This window comes from Sinohyriopsis cumingii, chromosome 5 (genome assembly GCF_028554795.1).
Source record: "Sinohyriopsis cumingii isolate HCF-2022 chromosome 5, ASM2855479v2, whole genome shotgun sequence".
Taxonomy (NCBI): Eukaryota; Metazoa; Mollusca; class Bivalvia; order Unionida; family Unionidae; genus Sinohyriopsis; species Sinohyriopsis cumingii.
The window spans coordinates 137,850,298-137,870,365 of NC_142965.1; the positions used below are offsets into that span (position 1 = coordinate 137,850,298).

General features: G+C 35.4%; 1 protein-coding gene across 1 annotated transcript in view; it reads left to right on the forward strand.

Moving 5' to 3' along the window:
* The window catches only part of LOC149800337 (uncharacterized), a 64,939-nt gene that overhangs the window by 19,086 nt on the left and 25,785 nt on the right, over positions 1–20,068 (forward strand). The gene's annotated exons all lie outside the window — the stretch shown is intronic.

Genomic DNA, 20,068 nt, shown 5'->3' on the forward strand with positions numbered 1-20,068 from the left:
ACACAAACAAATCAAAGCAAAACAAAAAACTAACAAAACAACCCGTAATTTAAAGAAACCCAATGCATTTTTTAAATCTATGATATTACGATGTTTTGTCTTATTCAGATCTTGAATATATTAGTCGATAAAGAAACATTGATTATCTGTTTATGTTTCTTTTGGTGACCTCAAAAGCAATGTAAATACTTTGAAGACTAGAGAAATAGATATCAGATCAAATTAAATTATGTTGAAAAAATTACTGGGACTAATATGAAACCACCAGTGGAGCTATTTAGTTCCCAAAGTCGAAGATCCTATATTGGAACAAAGCATCATAAAGCAGAAGGTGGAGAAGTCATATTCCGCTAGTGATATTGGTGAAGCAATAAAATGCAGTTCAGTTTAAATGTATGTGGCTTATCACTATCAATGCGACATTATTGTTGTAGCATGATTTATGATTGATATTATCTTCAAATACGCCTTTGTACCTCAGTTCAAGTTTGGACCTGTTAATCAAGACAATTTATATTATAATCAAGACAAATTCATGAAAGCAGTAAATACAAGTAAGTAAAAAGAAAAGAAGCGATATAATTAATGTACGCAGCATTAGTTATGCAATGGACAAGTAGATTTGTTTAATATGCCCAGAACATAAGCAAAATTTTAAAGAAATATGACTTATCTCTGAATGAATTCTGTTAAATACAGCCAAATATGTACTTTAGCGTTTGATGAATCTGGAGAAATAAATGAAACGAGAGGTAAAAATTTTTTTAACAATGCATAAAAACACCACTTGACTGTTAATATTGATTCCAAACAAACCGATGCTCTGTCGAATATTACCATCCACAAGTTGGCACCTTCACAACGAATAATTTAATAAGAGTCGTTGCACTCTGATCGACAAGAGAGAAAACGCAGAATTTTGATGATTCTTAACAATTTTATGTTGTGATTTTTGTTGAACTTTTCTACTATTTATTTCAAACATCTTCTTCTACAACGTCGCATCTCTTTCGTTCGCTTTTTCTTAACCTTATCAGAGAGTAACTGATGAGAATCTGACCGTCCATACGTTATGCCGTTGATCGTGTGTTGTATCATTTTTATATTTGCTTAAAAGTCATCGTCTAAGTTGTTGTAACACTCATCTCAGTAATCGTTGATGTGTGTTTTATTTCGATAATTAATAATTAATATACCATTTCTGGTAAGTATCACATTTCTCTTAAGGCATAACTTTTATAGCAAGACCACAATAAGAAACGAGGTGCACGTGCGACCGATGTTGGTATATCACTAGTATGTTCGAGAATGATTTTTATTTTGAAACAATACAAATGTTGTGATATTCTTATATTCTCTACAAATGAGAGTTACGCGGCATTACTGGTATACCGGTTTACAGAGGTACTGTGTCCCCGTGGTACGTACCAAGGTACTTGTTGCTACTGTACCGGCGCTTCAGTAGTTTCAGGCAGAAAGGAAGTTACAGAAATTCCCGAGTAATCTTGTTGCGAATTAAACGATAGCAACTAAATATCTTTCATTTATCATGACAAAATAATTGAAAAATTATTTAAAAAACAGACTTATTTGTCACAAATTGTTTTCGAATATTACAAAAGTTTTTATTTTATGATACTTTACCAAAATGTTTGACACGCGTCACGTATGTCAGCATCGTCGACAATTTGATGCTGTGAACAATATTTAAGTCATATCCAACGTTTGGAAAAAAATCGAATTTGAAAACAAAAAGAACAAAAGAAAACATTTCATGTATTATTTGTGTACTAGCTTATGATAATGTTTTAAGTAGATGTATTCCTTTGTAAGACTGCGAATGATCATAATATTTGCAGAAGAACAGTTGCTTTGTGTTTGAAAATTACATAATTTCTTAGTGCACAAACTATTTTCTCGTTTGTTGTGTAAATGTTTTATGTTTCCTGACCCTCTCTCATGAATACATTGCCTGATTGTTGGCTTCCCACTCAAAGTTTCCTTGCCTATTTTATCAATATTGTAGGAATAAAGTGTATATGCTTCAGCCTCAACATTCCTATTTTTACCAACACGATCTTTAATCTCAGCACAATGTCTTTCACACTGTGCAAGCTATATTATAAGTTTATTCATCCCACTTTAGTTACACTGTGTAGATTACAATTTGTGTAACAATTAACATACATATAGCAAATTCATCTACTATAAAATCCTGACTAAGTCATTATTTCCACAAGAACAGCAAGCTTACATTTACTTGAATTTTGAATGTAGATGAGGTGCATTTTCATTTGCTTATACACCTCTATAATATAGTCCTTGTATTGACTGGTCAAAGAGCCGATGACAGCATGTAGATCTAATCAAAAAGGGTGGATGGGGGCATGATTTGGCAACAAATTTCTTTTCTTTCATATCTATCTCTCTCTCTCTCGCTCTCTCTCTCTCTCTCACACACACACATACACACATGTATGTATATATATTGGCCATATTTAATAGCATCTTCATCTCATATTACAAATATGTGTGCACACATTGGATGGCTGATGATAATTTACACTGCATCCCTTCATATTACATTGCTTTTTGAAACTTCATTATACTGGTCAAATAGTTTACAGCAATGTATCATTTAAAATAGATGCTCTGGATTCCTTTAGCGTTGGGGGTATTATGCAGGACAATTATAACATGCTGCTAATTGTTATATTTTAGTACTTTTTTACGACGAAAGTAGCACAATGATTATTGAATATTTAAATGTTTATTTTATAATTTTGCACACTTCAGAAATCAGGTACTTACAAATACCTATTTAGATATGAATGCGTTGTTTTCTTATGAAAAGGCAATACGCTAATTAAATTATAAAAAGAAAATGTAAAAGGGCGTAAAATTAACAGTTATATGGTATTGACATTTATCTAAATATTTCCATCAAACGCAACAAGGATGGGTCTATAAAAGTCTTTCACTCACAAAGAAATTAAGACATTTTAACAATGACTAGAAAAACAGATTTGTCCTCGTCAAAAGTGAAAGATATTTTCAGAAATGACATATATTTTCAGTTTCTTATGCCCAACATTGTTGTATTCCTCTTGCACTCAATAACACAACTGTGTCCCTGCTCCGCATCTTACGAGGGATTTAAATAGCAGATTTGTAAAATCCTTGATTGGTGTCTTCTTCGATCAGCGGTTCCAGCATCTGCCAACGTCTATGGGTTTTTGTGCGTGTGTGTGTGTGTGTGTGATTTGGATTTTTAACGCAGCTTTACCACTTTTCCAGGCATATCGCTACGATTCGTGCAGTGTGTCGGTTTATAGTGATGTATAGCATTGGGGCATCATGCCAGCATATGTGTAGCACCATGTCATGCGTGTACATCAAGTCGCGATAATTTCTTGTCGTATCGATGAAAACTGAAGTGTAATAATAAGATAATTATAGCTACAGGGTATAACGTTGACTTATTCATTTGAAAGAATAATAATAATAATAATAATAATAATAATAATAATAATAATAATAATAATTGTTATTATTATTATTATTATTCCAACTTTTGAAATGCAATACTTTACCAAGATACTTATTCAAGATCTATGTGACTTGGTCACCATTCTCAAGTCAACAAGACGATTGGAGTTATCTCTCTTAAACTACGATGTATTTTATTGACAATATATTGGAATCAGTAGCCGGTTCGGTCAGAGGTCATTGTACAGTTCAAATACTACACTTTAAACTGACAAAAAGCTTAGAATGGTGAATATTTTAGTGACAACAAACTACCACTTTATCAAATTCAGCCCCCCCCCCGCTATAAAATATCTGATCCGCCCTTGACTGTTACCTTTTCATTATACTGTATCTGATACACCCATTATCATATAATATGCAGAGATATCCTTGATACCAAATGCGGTCACTCGATACTTGAACATTTTTACGAATTAAAATGTATTAGGACATACTATGTATTTTCATGGATCCATTCACATCGATTATCCGCCAGCTGTTTGTTTTCAAATGACCAGCAAATGATTTTTGATTAAAAAAACACATATGAACAGGTTATATATAATTGTACACATTCGTATAGCAAATTTCGTACATTTGTATCTCTTCCAAAAAACCTAAATTAGTGATTTTCACGCAACTATCCCAACGAAGACGTAACATCTGCATGGATTATGCTTCTGCACGAAACAAAACTTCTGTAACTCTATTGTGCATTATGCGTCTGTAAGTACACACAAAACCTCTGTAACCCTGTTGTGCATTGTGTGTCTTTAAGTACACGCAAAACATATGTAACTATGTTGTGCATTGTGTGTCTAAGTACAGACAAAACCTATGTAACTCAATTGTGCATTGTATGTCTTTAAGTACAGACAAAATCTCTGTAACTCTATTGTTCATTATGTGTATTTAAGTAGCTCCATTCTGCATTATGTGTCTTTAAGTACACGCAAAACCTCTGTAACTCTGTTGTGGATTATGCCTGTTTAAGTACACACAGAACCTCTGTAACTCTGTTGTGCATTATGTGTCTTTAAGTACACAGAAAAGCTCTGTAACTCTATTGTACATTATGTGTCTTTAAGTACACACAAAACCTCTGTAACTCTGTTGTGCATTGTATGTCTTTAAGTACAGACAAAACCTCTGTAACTCTGTTGTGGATTATGCGTCTTTAAGTACACACAAAACCTCTGTAACTCTATGGTGCATTATGTGTCTTTAAGTACAGACAAAACCTCTGTAACTCTATTGTGCATTGTGTCTTTCAGTACAGACAAATCCTCTGTTACTCTATTGTGGATTATGCGTCTTTAGGTACACACAAAACCTCTGTAACACTGTTGTGGATTATGCGTCTTTAAGTACAGACAAAACCTCTGTAACACTGTTGTGCATCGTGTGTTTTTAAGTACACAAAAAACCTCTGTAACTCTATTGAGGATTATGCGTCTTTAAGTACACACAAACCTCTGTAACTCTGTTGAGCGTTGTGTGTCTTTAAGTACAGACAAAACCTCTGTAACTCTGTTGTGGATTATGCGTCTTTAAGTACACACAAAACCTCTGTAACATTATTGTGAATTATGCATCGTTAAGTACACACAAAACCTCTGTAACTTTATTGTGAATTATGCGTCGTTAAGTACACACAAAACCTCAGTAGCACTATTGTGCACTATGTGTCTTTAAGTACACAAAACACCTGTGTTACTCTATTGTGCATTATGCGTCTTTAAGTACACACAAAACCTCTGTAACACTATACTCATTATTCTTGGATATTACCATTGACGCTTAAATGTTTTCAATGCGCATCATATTCTAATAATATTAATATAATGATGTTTCTTCAGTGTGATTCGCCAACGTTACTGAACTATTTGTTTTATCTGTGACGCGGTTCATAATTTTAATGAGAAAGTAAGATAGTTACGTAGACATAAAACGATATTCTAATACAAAATCAATATATATATATATATATATATATATATATATATATATATATATATATATATATATATATATATATATATATATATATATATTTGCGAAATTATTTCTCGGGATGTGAAAAAGACATACTTAGCAGACGTAGCACTAGTAATCGTAGCTGTAATACTACTACTACTACTACTACTAATGATAATAATAGTAATAACGATAATGATAATAACAAAAATAATGTGGGCTTAGTATAGTAACAAATATTTTTAAGCTTTAATAGCTTTACAATATTAGATAGCGCATAAAACATAAAACAACATGTTTACTAAAATAAATACCACGAAATTACAAAACAAAAACATGCTGACAATAGTTAAGGAAGTAAACATTATTAAGTCTTTAAGTATGTTCTTAAGTCTGTTGTAGTAGAAACACATACAGAGGTAGAATATAATTACACTAAATCTTTGCGGATACAGCAGCTATTAGTATAAAAACAGCAATCATGTATAAAACAAAACTGTTTGTTTCCTTACTCTAGACATGTTTAATTTCTGCTCGCGCGTATCTTAATAAAGAAGGTCACATCGTAGTCTGTCTTCAGAATAGTCGTAAAGGCGTTTTGACAACACACATAAGAGTGTTTATTTTCTGTGTTTCGGTTATTGATCACCTGCAATATTACATGCCAGTAGTAATAATGCAAATCATGTGACTGTAACACAAAGGCGATAAGACCATAATTCAGTACTCGTCCACTATTGAAACAACGCGCCCCTCCCGGACTCCCTGTACCGTGACGAATATGTGGAACAATTTCCAACCGTCAAACCCAGGTGATGTGACGTCATAGTAGCAACCAATCGCAACGGGCGTCACATACTGCTCTGGTAGACACCTGGATCAGTAAAACAGACTGCTGTAACTCTTAGAACATGAGTGTGTGTTGGGTCCATTCCCTGTCATGAAAACCCTCCATTCAGGTCGTTAGGGGCTTACTGTCCCACGACCTGAGGCTAAATTAACAATGCTCCTTGAGCACTTTAACGCCTGGGGGATGTGGCTCTAATTCCTCCATTGTAATGGCCACTCAAATCTCTGGAAAAGAGAGACACTAATCCTTATCTAACTTTTGTGTTCAATGTTTTGTTGAAGTTTGTGTGCGTTTTTGTCTTTCCAAAAACTAAAACTTAAAAGTTCGTACTCCTTCTGTTTAATTGTGTGACAACATGTGTGAAAGGGTATAGTAGTGTGTCTGTAAACATGTCTTACCCTTATGTGATAGAATATTATTGTTGATACAGATATATGGTGTGTAAATAAACAAGCGTTCCGTTTTCGTTGGGCAGTATGGATTGTAATCAAATAGCGATTGCTGGGTCATAAAGGTGTGTGCTGGATAGGAATCATAAATCTCTTGTTGCTCATGGGGTGTGTTGGGGGTGTTATTAAGAAGCAGTTGCTGGATAGTATTTGTGTGCTTTATAATAATCAACAAACAAGTGCCACACAGCAAGGGAGTGTGATCTGACTATGAATCACAAAACAAAACGTGGTTGCTGGATAGTTTGGGTGGATTGCAGATAAAAATTAATTTGTCCCTATTAAACATTTCACCCTATAAAGCTTTTAGACCCTATAAACCTTTTGACCCCATAATACCATCCCCACATTAAACCTATGGACAATTTTAACATAGGATTTCCCGTATGATTCCATACCGACCATAACATAGACATATGGGCTAATGCTAATTCCCATGTGACTCGATATGCGTCCATATAATTATTGATACAATGTATGAATGATTTCATCACCCTGAGCTATGGATTCTGTTGGCAGTCAACTGGGATTACATAATTCCGCTACAATAAATATCAGCGCTTTCGAAGGATTTTCGTGAATATATCTAACCTGCACATTGCTCCTCACATTCGCTCATATATGCCATAGATCTTAAAGTTCTTAGTTTCTAAATGTTGTTCACAAAGAAAAGCGCTTGAAATAGAGAACCGGTTGAAAGGTCGTATGATATACTCAGGCCATCTGTCAACAGGTAGGAATGCTAAATGAGTTCTTTATTGATCTCTCAGCATTAAGAGGTTAGTGTTAGGACTGGTCGGCCTGGTATCAGGATAATGTCACCTGATAGGGACATCCTGCTACATCTCTGCGGCATGACTCTCCAGTGCTAGACATCACTATAAACTGTCACACTGCAGACATCATAGCGATATGACTGAAAACATTCTTAAAGGTACGTTGAAAATCTAAATCACACACACCGACACACACACAGACACACATACACACAAGTCTCTGAATCTATCAACATGGGTACATAAGAAATCTTTCAAGTAACTTCCAGTGGGTGGGTGAATATTCTCGGATGTTTTCCTGGGTTCTTCCCAGACAACATATACCGGCCGCCATGTAAAGCCTATCATATGCTGAAAATGGTTAATCCCACAAACCAAATCTTTATTTTCCAATGTGAACATCTTGATGGAAACAATCGAAGTACCGGTACAGTGAAAAAAGTACCTTGATAAGCACCACCGGAATAAAATACCGCGGTATACCCGTATGCCGGTAATACCGGTCACCTCTATGTCAAGAGACTTCCTTATTTTAACCATGGCAAAAACTTCAATTGTAGTTTTGTTGTCTATGTCTGAACAAAATGGTCCATACATTAAGCTCCTCTGCTCCCCCGCCCCTCTTTTGCCTTGTACAATTTGTACCGTTATACTTCTAGTAACCAGAGCAGATTTATTTTTCCACAACAATCATTCCTTCCTAATACCCACAACGTAGCCACATGAGTTCCACTATTCATAGGCGAATCCATGGATCTAAACCAATATTTTGATTTTTGTAACTCGTAACTCGTCACTATGTTGCGATTAACTGTTTGACACTTGTTTCTTGCAGAATAGCCATATTTTATGCTGCATTGTTTTTCTTTTTAATGTGTTATATTTGTAATGGCATCACTTATCCCCGCATTCCAGTATTCCTCAGCGCGAGTTGGTGGTGTTCACGCTTACATTTCCGCAATCGGAGACATTGGTTGACTCCGCTGGGTATGGTTGTTTAAACATCTGAGGTTCTCCGAAGGTGTGGAGAGGGACAAATTAGGTCATGCTATCTCCAGAGTTCAGACGCACAACATCTACGCCATGATTCGTTGTTGTTGTTGAGTTTAATTATAGTAGCGTTCGCACAATTGTGCATGTGCCACTTTTTTCTGACTGCACCGCAGCCTGCTAATTGTTTCTGGGGAAGGGGATGGTGCCACCTCCCCCATGCTTTTATGGATTCAAGGAACCCTGATAGTTTGGCCTCAATCTGTGGGTCCATAAAGGTCCCTACAGTTTAATGGTTTGCTGTCATTAGTGGGAAGGAGAGCTCGGGAACGGTCCTGATTGCTTTATATCGCTGGTTTCTTATTGCATTTGCCTGGTGTTTCTTGCAATTTGTTTTTAATTTTTTTTTCGATTTTTTTTCTTCTTCAAAATGTTCTAAAAGGAAGGGGGATGTTCTATGCTGTTTACAGAGGTTCTTAGTAAAAATCATGTATGAAGAGAGATTTTCAAGGTTATTATGGTATTACTGGTCGAGGTGTTTAGGGTGTGTTTCCTACGTTATGTCATTTATAAGTTTTTAGATATTACCTCTTTAAGTTATTTATTAATTAATGTTTTTAGAGATTGAATGTTATTTATACTTTATTTAGCAAGAGACCGGAGTCCTAGCCGATTACACGGTTCGTTAAGGACATCTAGGACCGGAATCCTAGCTGATTACTCGGTTCGTTAAGGACATCTAGAACATCCGATTTTGCGGTTTCCTTAGTTTTTTATAGGCGCTTCGTAAGTGAATTATTTATTTATACTTTTATAAAATTGAATGATACGTTATGGGTTTTTATGTGGTGGCTTCTAAATTTATTTAGCTAGTTACTGGGTCTTTTGGTTTTGTGGGGATAGTAATTATATTTTGTTCCTAAGTCGTGCTGAGTCTATGAATTGATTTATATTTTTATATGCTGATTGTTTATTTTTATTAGAGTCCATAAGTAACTCTGGGTATGTGTGTGGTGATCCAATCTCTTTTTGGTTTTTGATAAATATTTTCCGAGCGGGTTGATATTTTGGGCATATATTGAATACGTGGTGTAGATCTTCGGTGGTGTGGCAGTTAAAGCAGTTAATGGTTGCTGGTTTGGGTCCTATAAACCTTCCAAAACTGCTTGCTAGTTTAGTTTTTCCAGTTATTATCCTGTTTATGGTTTTCTGTTCTAAATAGGTACCCTTAGGTAGCTGTATGTTCCTATCTACGTTTTTTTGGGTTTCATGGTGCTTTTTACCTTTTGTGGAGGAGTTCCAAAAATCTTGCCATGTTTGGTCTATATATGTTTGTGCGAAGCTTATTGCTTCTGTAGAGCTATAGTTAATATTGATAGAGTTTTGATCTCCTAGTTTGGTTTTTGCAACTTTGTCTGCTGTTTCGTTGCCAGAGATTCCAATGTGCGACGGTATCCACATGAGCTCGACTAATTGATGTGCTGTGGTGATATCGTCGATTAATTGGCATGCTCTGTTGAGGAATTGTTCCCTAGAGTGTGTATTGCGATTTTGGATCGATTTGATAACGCTTAAGGAATCGCTTCTAATGACTGCTTTAGGTATTTGGTTGTCTTTGATCCATTGTAGTGATTCAAGTATAGCCCAGAATTCAGTGGTGTAAATGGAGCAATAGTCGGGCAATCTGGATCCCATTTGTATATTGAATTCAGGGATGACTCTTGCTGCTGCTCTTCTTGGTGGGTTGTTTGTTTTTGATCCATCGGTATATATTTTAACATAGCCCGGGTATTTTTGGTTGATTTCGTTTACCAGTACAGGTTTTAGTAAGTTTTCTTGTCCTTCTTTATTGCCTAATTTGGTAGCTTCAGTGTTAATCCTTGGTGGTTTTTGTAACCATGGTGATTTGTTCTGGTCTGTATTGTTTGTTACCTGGTTTTTTAGTAGAGGTATCTTTTCTTTTAGTTCAAGGATTACTTTGCCACTTGGTGTGATGAGTATGATTTTGGGTTTGAAGACAACTTTACACTTATTTATAGCTATTTTGGTGGGATGGTTGTCTGGGTGGGTATCTAATCGAATGGAGTATCGGAGGAGCAGTTCTTGCCTACGTAATTTTAAGGGTAGTTCTCCTGTTAGTGTTTGTAGTTCTTCTAATGATGTTGAGGGGAGTGTTCCTGTGCATAATCGTAAGGCTTTTCTCTGGATAGTGTCAAGTTTTTGTAGTACAGGTTGCTTAGCCGAGGTATATGCTTGGCAACCGTAATCCAGTTTTGATCTAATTAGGCTTTTATATATGGTGAGGAAGGTTTCCTGGTTGGATCCCCAGTCAGTCCCTGTGATGTTTTTAAGTAAATTGAGATCTTTGTTAAAATTCTTTGTGAGTTGTTCAATGTGCTGTTTCCATGTGAGGTGGTTGTCAAAGAACATTCCTAGGAATTTTACTACTGTTACGTATTTGATTAATTGATTTTGTATATAGAAGCTTGGATAGACTAGGTTGTTATTTCGTTTGGGGGTGAATATGATTGCCACAGTTTTTTCATGAGATATTTTGAAACCCCATTTGTCCTCCCATCTCCCTATGTTGTCTAGGCTCTGCTGGATTTCTTTAACTACTGTGTTATTGGCAGGATTTCCATTCCTCCATATGCCACTATCATCTGCAAATTGTGACAAGTTTATTTTTGCGGAGGCTGCAATGAGGTCAAGGTCATTTACCATTAGGTTAAATAGTAAGGGACTTATTACACTGCCTTGCGGTGTTCCATTTTGAAGTGAAAATTCTTTCGAATGGGTGTTGCCTATTCTTGTGGTAATTTTCCGGCCTGTGAGGAAATCTCCAATCCAGTTGAACAAGCGTCCAGTTATTCCAAATTGGTTTAATTTGGCCATTAGTCCATTGGTCCATACTAGGTCGAACGCTTTTTCTAGATCTAAAAAAACCGCTATGAGGTTGCGATCGGTTTTTCTATGTGCGTTAAAAGCGAGTTTGGTGTCTGTTTCCAGTCTGAGACGTTGGTCAATGGTGGACCGTTTGTTCCGAAAGCCACATTGATTTATGGAGAGTAGGTTATTGGTTTCAAGGTGGTGTTTTAACCTATTTGCGATTATTGTCTCCATTAGTTTGCAAATATTGTTTGTAAGGGAGATGGGTCGGTACGAATTTATGTTGTTGGGATCTTTACCTAGCTTGGGGATTGGTATTCCTATGGTCTGTTTCCATTTGGTGGGTAGTTGACCTTTATCCCATATCCTATGAAAGAGTTTGATTATGGCTATTGTTATATTGATAAGTGATTTTTTGTAGATAATGTAACCTGACTGATCCTTACCAGGGGATGTTTCGTTTTTGGATCGTACGACTACCTTCCATTCATGTACTGTGATGTCGCTATTTAGGTGAGATTCTTTTGTTCCTTGGTCTTGAAACATTTGAGGTTGGGTTCCCTACATTAGTTTTTTGTGTTCTTGAAAGTTTCTGGTGTGATTATTGTTTCTACTCATGTTCGAAAAATGCTTCGCTAGGAGGTCTTCCTTATCTTTATTTGTTATGGCATTTTTAATTTTTGGGGCTGAGGTAGTTGCTTTCCCTTTTATTGCTTTTATCTTGTCACATATTTGTTTTGAGTTTGATTTTAGACTTAGTTTAGAGCAAAAGGTTTGCCATAGATTAATTTTAGCAGTTTTTATAGTTTGTTTTAGTGCTTTTTCTTTATCTTTATATTGCTGGAAGTAGATAGAATTTTTGGTGCGTTTATATTTATTTAAGGCCCTTTTTTGTCTTTATGTGCTATAGTGCACTGTTTAGTCCACCATGGTACAGGGTTTTTATTTTGCATATTAGTTGTCTTTGGTATGCATCGGTTAGCTTCTTCTATAATTGTGTCTGTTATGTTATCATAATACATGTCAATACTTGGGCTTTCGAAGTTATTTGGATTTACTCTAGCTAGTAATAACTGGAATTGATCCCAGTCTGCCTGTTGGTACCTCCAGTTAGGTGGGGTTTCGTTAGGAATGTGTTGAGTTTTTTTTGAATATTGATTGTGATGGGAAAATGGTCACTTCCTAACGTATCTTCCTGATCCACCCACCAATTTGTGATTTGAGCCAATTTTGGGGTAGTGATGGTTAGGTCTATGGCTGAGAGAGTGCCATCCTCAGGGTTTAATCTACTGTTCGACCCGTCATTTAAGATGACAAGATTGTTCTCAGTTATCCATTTTTCAGCCATTTTCCCTCTTTAATCTTTCTTTTTACCTCCCCATAATTCACTGTGTGCGTTGAAGTCGCCACAGATCATTAGATTGTTGTTGTTGTTATTAGTGATTGCCTTTAGTGAGATTAGGTTGGTAGGGCAGGAGGTACCCCATGGGTCGTATGCATTTATTATTTGAATGTTTATGGTTCCTATATTTATCATTGCTGACATTATTTCGATGCTATTATTGATGTTTAGGTTAGGGGGTACTTCTATTACTTCATAGTAGATTAGTGTATCTATTAAAAAAATTGCTAGTCCACCCCCTTTCTGCCCCATGGGTCTGATTTTAAAGATTCCCTGGGTATAGCCTTGTAGTTTGGGGAGGCGTTTGTGTTCTTGTGTTGTGAGGGTTTCCTGTAGGCAGATTACGTCTGGTTTCACGGCCGTATTATTCAGTTTGTTCTGCAGTTCTGATAGGTTTTTAAAGATTCCTCTGCAGTTCCATTGCCAGATGGTGATTTTATTATTTTTTGTACTATTCATTTTTGAGGTTGTCTTTATCTGTTAGTCTTGTGGTCCAATCAGCTAGTATGGTGAAAATGGATTTGAGGGTTCTCATTATGCTACTGAGATCTTGCATTAGGATTCCTGTTGTTAGGTTCATTACTTCCTGTATTAATTCTGTGTTGGGGTGTGGGTTAGGTTTGGGGATGTTTGGGGTGACAGTTTTGTTTGTATCTGGAGTGTTATCAGGGTGGTCATGGTTTGTTACAATGTGGGTTGTAGTTTTTGGTTCTTTTGTTTCCTGATTCGAGGGTATGTTTTGTGGTGCAATGTTTTCCCTTCTGATTCTGCGTGGAGAGTTTTGGTGCTCATTGATTGTTTCAGAGGTAGATTTTGGTGTGTTGGGGTTGTTTTTACACATAATGTTTTTGGCAGAATGGTAGGTGAGGTGTTTTTCGTTCATTAAGTCCACTATTTGTTTCTCTTTTATTGCACATCTGCATTCTGCCGATCTAGGATAATGGTTTTCTTTACAGTTAGCACATTTTTGTTTAATTGTGTGGCATTCTCCTTTGTGTTGACCTCCGCAGTACTTACATCTTGGTTTGAATCTACATCTGAGGGCATAGTGTCCCCAGTGCAGGCATTTGGTGCAAAATCTTGGCCTATTTATGCAGTTTTCCAGCTTATGGCACACTCCTGACTGTCCTAGTTTTATTATTGAGGGTATTGGCTCGGTAGCCTCTATAACTGCTTTCTTTGTTCCTTGTCCCTTGTGATTTTTAAGACGATATACTTTGGTGGTCTGTGTTCCATTTGCTGTGAGTTTATGAAGTAGGAGTTCATTGCTTATGTCCTTGTTGTATCCGTTTAGTGCTATTACTTTTTTAAAAATATTGGTTTTAGTGGGTTCAGACAGATTAGTTGTGGTTTCACTGTGTTTGGTGTTCGAAGTGACTCCTGTTTTCCTCTGAGTGCTATGGTGTCTCTCTACTTTGATCTTTACTGGGCCTATAGTTTCAATTTGGATGAATTTTTCCACCTGTTGAATTGTGCTGCATTGGACAATCAGGTAGTTTCGCCTTGGTCTTATCAGTTTGAATTGTCCAGTGTGAATTTTGGCCAGTGCTGTCATAATACTATTGGTACTTAGACTAGCAATTCTGTTGCACCTGCTGCTTATGTATATACTGTGTTCGATGGAATGATAATTGTAAATTTTGTTTTGGGGTTATGTTGTTGTTTTATTTCCTGTTTTGAGTTAACCTTACTTGTGGTTTTTTTTTGTTGTTTTGGGTTTTTAGCGGGCCCTTGCTATTACCTAAGCATGTGTTTTGGGTTGTTTGGGGTCTTTGGGTTGTCATATTAGTGATGCTGCTGGGTAGTTTTGTAGTGTCTAATTCATTGGATTTTTTCCCATAGGTTGGTGGTTCCCTTGCTGTTATTATCCCAGATGGTCCAGGAGTTTGGCTTGAGTGTATAGTTTCTTTCCTGATGTTTTGGTTTATTGTTGTTTGCTTGATTTCCTGTTGTTGGTTTGTTTGCATATTTCTAGAATTGGTTATTTCATTTTTGATGAGTTTTGGGGTGCTGGTTATGGTTATGTGGTCTAATTATGGGGAGTTTAAGGTATGTAGGTTACTGTCAAATTCATTTGTTAGGTTTGGAATAGTGGTGTCTATATCTTCATTTGTGTTTGGTTTTTCCGCTTACTTGAAGAGGATTGGCGATAGTATTTGCATTGTATTTATATTGTTCCCTGGAGTGTAGTTTTGTATTTCTAGTAGTTTCTGTTGGTGGGGTGGGGGTGTGTTAGTTATATCTGCTGGTTTGTGATTTGTTTGGTCTGTGTTTGTGACCAGAATTTGGGGTCCCAGTGTGATGTTGGTTGTATTCGAGTTTGCTGTGGTTGGTACGACTTGCGTTAATCTTGCTTGTTTTACATGCTTTATTGGTGCTGTGTGGAGTTGTGATACATGCAATATTTTTACTGATTTATTGATAGGGTTGTTTGGTGGTTTGTGTGTTTGCGTGTTTGGATTGAATAGAGCCATTTGTTTGGACCTAGTTTGCATTCTTCTACTTAAATTGCGTATAGCATTGAATGATGACTTATCTTTTGTTTTTGTCCTAACCCAGTCTGCTCCTACGCTAGAAGTCTCTCCTTTGTTCCTTTGTTTTCTGTTACGTGTTCCTATCGTTCCTTTGTTTGAGAATTTCTTTGTTCTGTGCAATTCCTTTGTTCACGGCTTGGCGGTTTGCTCATCGTTTCGTCTTCTTGGTATTATTTCTTTGCTCTTGTTTTCCTGTTCCTTTATTCTATTTTAATTGGTGATGGTGGTGGCCGCACTCAGTAGAACTTTTAAAATTATACACCAAGCCGGTTTTACACAGTAAACAAATCAAGCAAACTGAGAGATAGTTTTCAAACTTGACGTTATCGCCAGGATTCGTCTGGTTCTTTTCTAAATACAAATTCGCACGTAAAATAAAAAACTCGGAATTGAGATTTTTATCGTAAGGTAAATTTAACAACCATAACAAACAAATTTTCAGGTAAAATCATTTGTTAAGGTGTCACTTTCGAACATATAAAAATTATCAGAACTACGTATTTTGGGTTTTCCTGATTCCGGTCGGTTCGGATTTTGGATTTTCCAAGAATTTTAGTCGTCCATATTTTGGATATACCCAGATTTAGAGTTTGTCCAGATTTTGAGTCACAGAGAGATTCTAACATGCATAAAAAATTCTAAGAAATAATATTGAAAAATATAAATAGTTAAAGAAATATGCTTTGTATTTCTTTATAAAAATTTATAAAGCTAGTTTCATAAGATTTTGGCATTTTCAAGGTAGAATAAATGCCAGATTTCCATAGTTTCTTTTGCCATGATGTTGGAATCTCTTTAAACACCTAATTGTTAGAGTCTTCATAAAAATAGGTTACATAAGTCATCACTTAAGTGATCACATAAGTTATCAAATAAGTCATCACATAATAAATTGTACCTTGATATATAAACAATATTATTCATTTAACCAAATTTAATTTAGAAAATTAAAATTTAAAAGAAAGCTGTTGTTTCTAAGCACACAAGAAATTTTAATGTACTCAGTTTATTTTGTATGAAAAATTGTTATATGGCATGTAAATAAAATAAGTATTGTTGGATTTAAATGAAACTGTGATGATTTAATTAGGAGAAAGAGAAGAGAGGACATAATTAAAAGTCAATCTAAATTTATACTTTCAAAATTAATTTATAACGTCATAACAACATACATTTCTTTTTCGTTGTCTCGAATGTTCTTTCTAGCCATTATCATACAAACGTATTAGTACCAACGCAACATTTGTACCCTCTGTTTACCTCAAGCCAGTACCTGGATGTGTTACATGCATACACACTACTAACAAGAGGGATCGCGTGATGTTGAATTTCTTTTAATACCAGACAAACCAGGTTCGGGTCAGGTCAAGTGTGTGTGTGTGTGTATAGGTGGGTTTGTCTTGAAGCAATCAGGCGCTGTCTGTTGTCTCCCTTATAAGTACTACCTGATTTTGACTCGGCGACGCGACGCATTTTCTAAATGACATTCAAGTTATTATAAGTTATAATTCTACATAACTGTCTCAATTATTTAAACATAACATTTCCCATAATATTATGGCAACATTATCTAAACAGTTAATATGGTCAGTACTTCAAAGTTCTGAACTTAATGAATTCACGAATTACAGAGTTCACGAGTTACAGATGAAGTCTTCATCCCCGTCGATTGAAAGATCACATCAGATCTTCCAAAGGTAACAGGTGCCCTGTAACTTCCAATGATGATCATATAGAAAAAACAAAGTGGCAAAATATTGATTAAGTTGAAATGTTTTTATTTTAGATTTTGACACAGGCTAGTACAGAAAAAGTTTGTGTTTAGATATATTAATCATCTATTTCGCAGTATGTTATACAATTTAATTTATACATGACTGTCAGAAAATAGGTGTCATTTATGCAGGCCTGCTATTATCGCAACAGCATGAAAGTATTCCTAATTTTCTAATATGACAATGTATACGATATCTCTCGGAAAGGTTGGGTAATATCTCTTCTTAAGCAGAGAGAATTTGATTTTGCAAGGATTACATTTCTCAGAAACTGTGGTCAAATAGAATAGGCAATTGTGATTAAACATTTTCTCTGACTAGGAACAACTGATTGGAAAGACAGAGATTCAATAAGCATAAAAAATGACATAAAAGAGATATAAGGGTAATACGTTCGAACATGTCTGATTTCGTCTTCCAGAAGGGATGCCTGATATCGAAGTTATATAAAACAAAGATGGCTATAAGTATAAGGGTAGTCCCGCCACCGCCTTATGGACGCGTCCTCCTTAAAATGCATATCCAAAGCAAACATAATTTTTATTATTAAAAGTTTGATTATTGCAAGACAAGTAAGGCAAGAGGATTACGCCTTATCTGCTCTTGTCCACCATTTCCTCTGGACTCGTCTGTGACATGAAATTGGTATCTTTACTTTGTTGTCCATCCTGGACTATTTCTTATAGATTATCTTGAAAAACGGGAATTATACTTATGCCCTTGTTGCCTATTATTGTCTTTCTTATTGCATGTTTTCATTGTTAAATTTGGAGATGATATCTTTAGTCTCTCTGGAGATTTTGTTTGCCACTGCAGCTCCATACATGATTCGTATAATCTACTTTTGAAATTCATTGTAAAAATGACATTCCGAAATGACACGTTTATAATTTCAGACGTATTTTTTTAAACAAATGTAGATAGATTACTGGTTCTGTTTTCACAGTTTGATAGAATACTCTGTTGTCGGGGATGCAAAAATGAAAATGATGATAGCAAATGATCCCTTAACTTGCAATAATTAGATTTTAATTTCTGCTCATTACTCCAACAACTATCGCTTACCATGCACAAAATGCTGACCAAGGTTTACTCCTCTTACATATACAATATATATATATATATATATATATATATATATATATATATATATATATATATATATATATATATATATATATATATATATATATATATATATATATATATATATGTGTGTGTGTGTGTGTGTTTCTAATATAAATCTCTGTGTCACTATATATTTCTCTGTTTATTCAATGGTAAATTGATCATCATGTGATCTAGGAAATATAGATTATTCCTTTATAATGCATGAGTGTTCGAAATTCTAACAGAAATAACCTGTACCTCAAAATAAATCTTCATACGCAGAGCGTTTTTTTCCCCATGCCGTCTATTCTTAAATCCAGCCTTGGAATTTAGTTTTAAAAGGGCAAAGTGTTATTGCTCTCTACTTTTCTTAAAACTAGCGTCGTATGCAAATTTGACTTAAACAAGAAACATAGCCGATACCTATCCAGCACGAGAACTATCTTATACTGAGAAAGCGTTTGCTTGAAATTAATATACGGATCTAGAACTGTCCGCATATTTAAGTCAACATATCAGATAAAATTAATGAATTAAAAGATTGGCAAAAGCCTTAATGTTAGCACAAATACTATGAACTTGTGGGTACAATTTCATAATTTAATAAACAACGCAGAAAATTCATGTGCGCGCATGCGTGAAACATATGATTGCATTAGTATTTGACCCTGTCTAGGCTCTTGTCATTATATGTTAAGCTGATTTTGGAAGGGGATAGGTAGATTTATGTTGTGTTTCGTGTAATCCGTACGCTGCTGTTGATGGTCGGTTAGGAGGACGATATTGGCTTTCTCGCAGACGAGGGAGCAAGTCTTCGGGACCTGCGGGTCTGCAGACTGGGAGAGATGGGCTATTCCTGGTCGCTCACTGATCATTCCACGAGAGCTGAATAACCGGAAATACGTTCTTAATCATCAACTGGACGCACGAGTTAGAAATGTTCCGTTCTTAAATCAATATTCAATAATGTTATGAGCTAAATCCGCTATTCAGTATCGCTATTGGTGAAAATCAAATCAATTATTTCTATATAAAACAGTATTCATATTTTTTATATAACAAATTCTACACTTTGATCATCCTTGGTAACATAATCATACCTTACTCATAGCTGAACTGTTCCTATATTTCGATACTGTTGATGACAGATGAAATTGTGTTCAGTTGTACATTTAAATTCTAAACATTGCTGATACATTGCGATAGATCCATATATATCAATCATATTTTTTTAAGTTACTCAAGTTGATTCTCGTTTGATGACTCGTGGAAATTATATGTTCTGGATAGTTCCAGTTAAGAACGAGATCAACAGTTCATTTTCGTACAGAAGTTGTTTAACTCAGTACAGCTAATTCTCTTAAATCCGTTGTTAGACTTGTGTTTAGTGTCCGATTAATTCATCATTCAATTATTAAATATAAGAAAAAGAACAAATGCTTGAAGGAACTATTCAAATTACTCATTTAGCAAATGTCCGAAGAGCTTGGTGAAACCATCACGTCAATAATACAGAAGAGGCGATTATACATTTAGGAAGCATACCGTGAAGGACATACACTATACAATAACCGCTCCCTTCTACCTACAAGGAAGTAATATGTACACTGTATTTCTGCCATTTTGCTGAACGGACTGCTAAGTAGATATGGATACAAGAATGTGTTGATAGAGGTGATGATCAAGTTATTTAAACTGCCTTCAGTTTCTGTATTGTAAGTACGGATATTGCAAAAGAGGGTAAAATAGTGCAAGTATTATTGTAATTAAAATTACTTTCGCTTT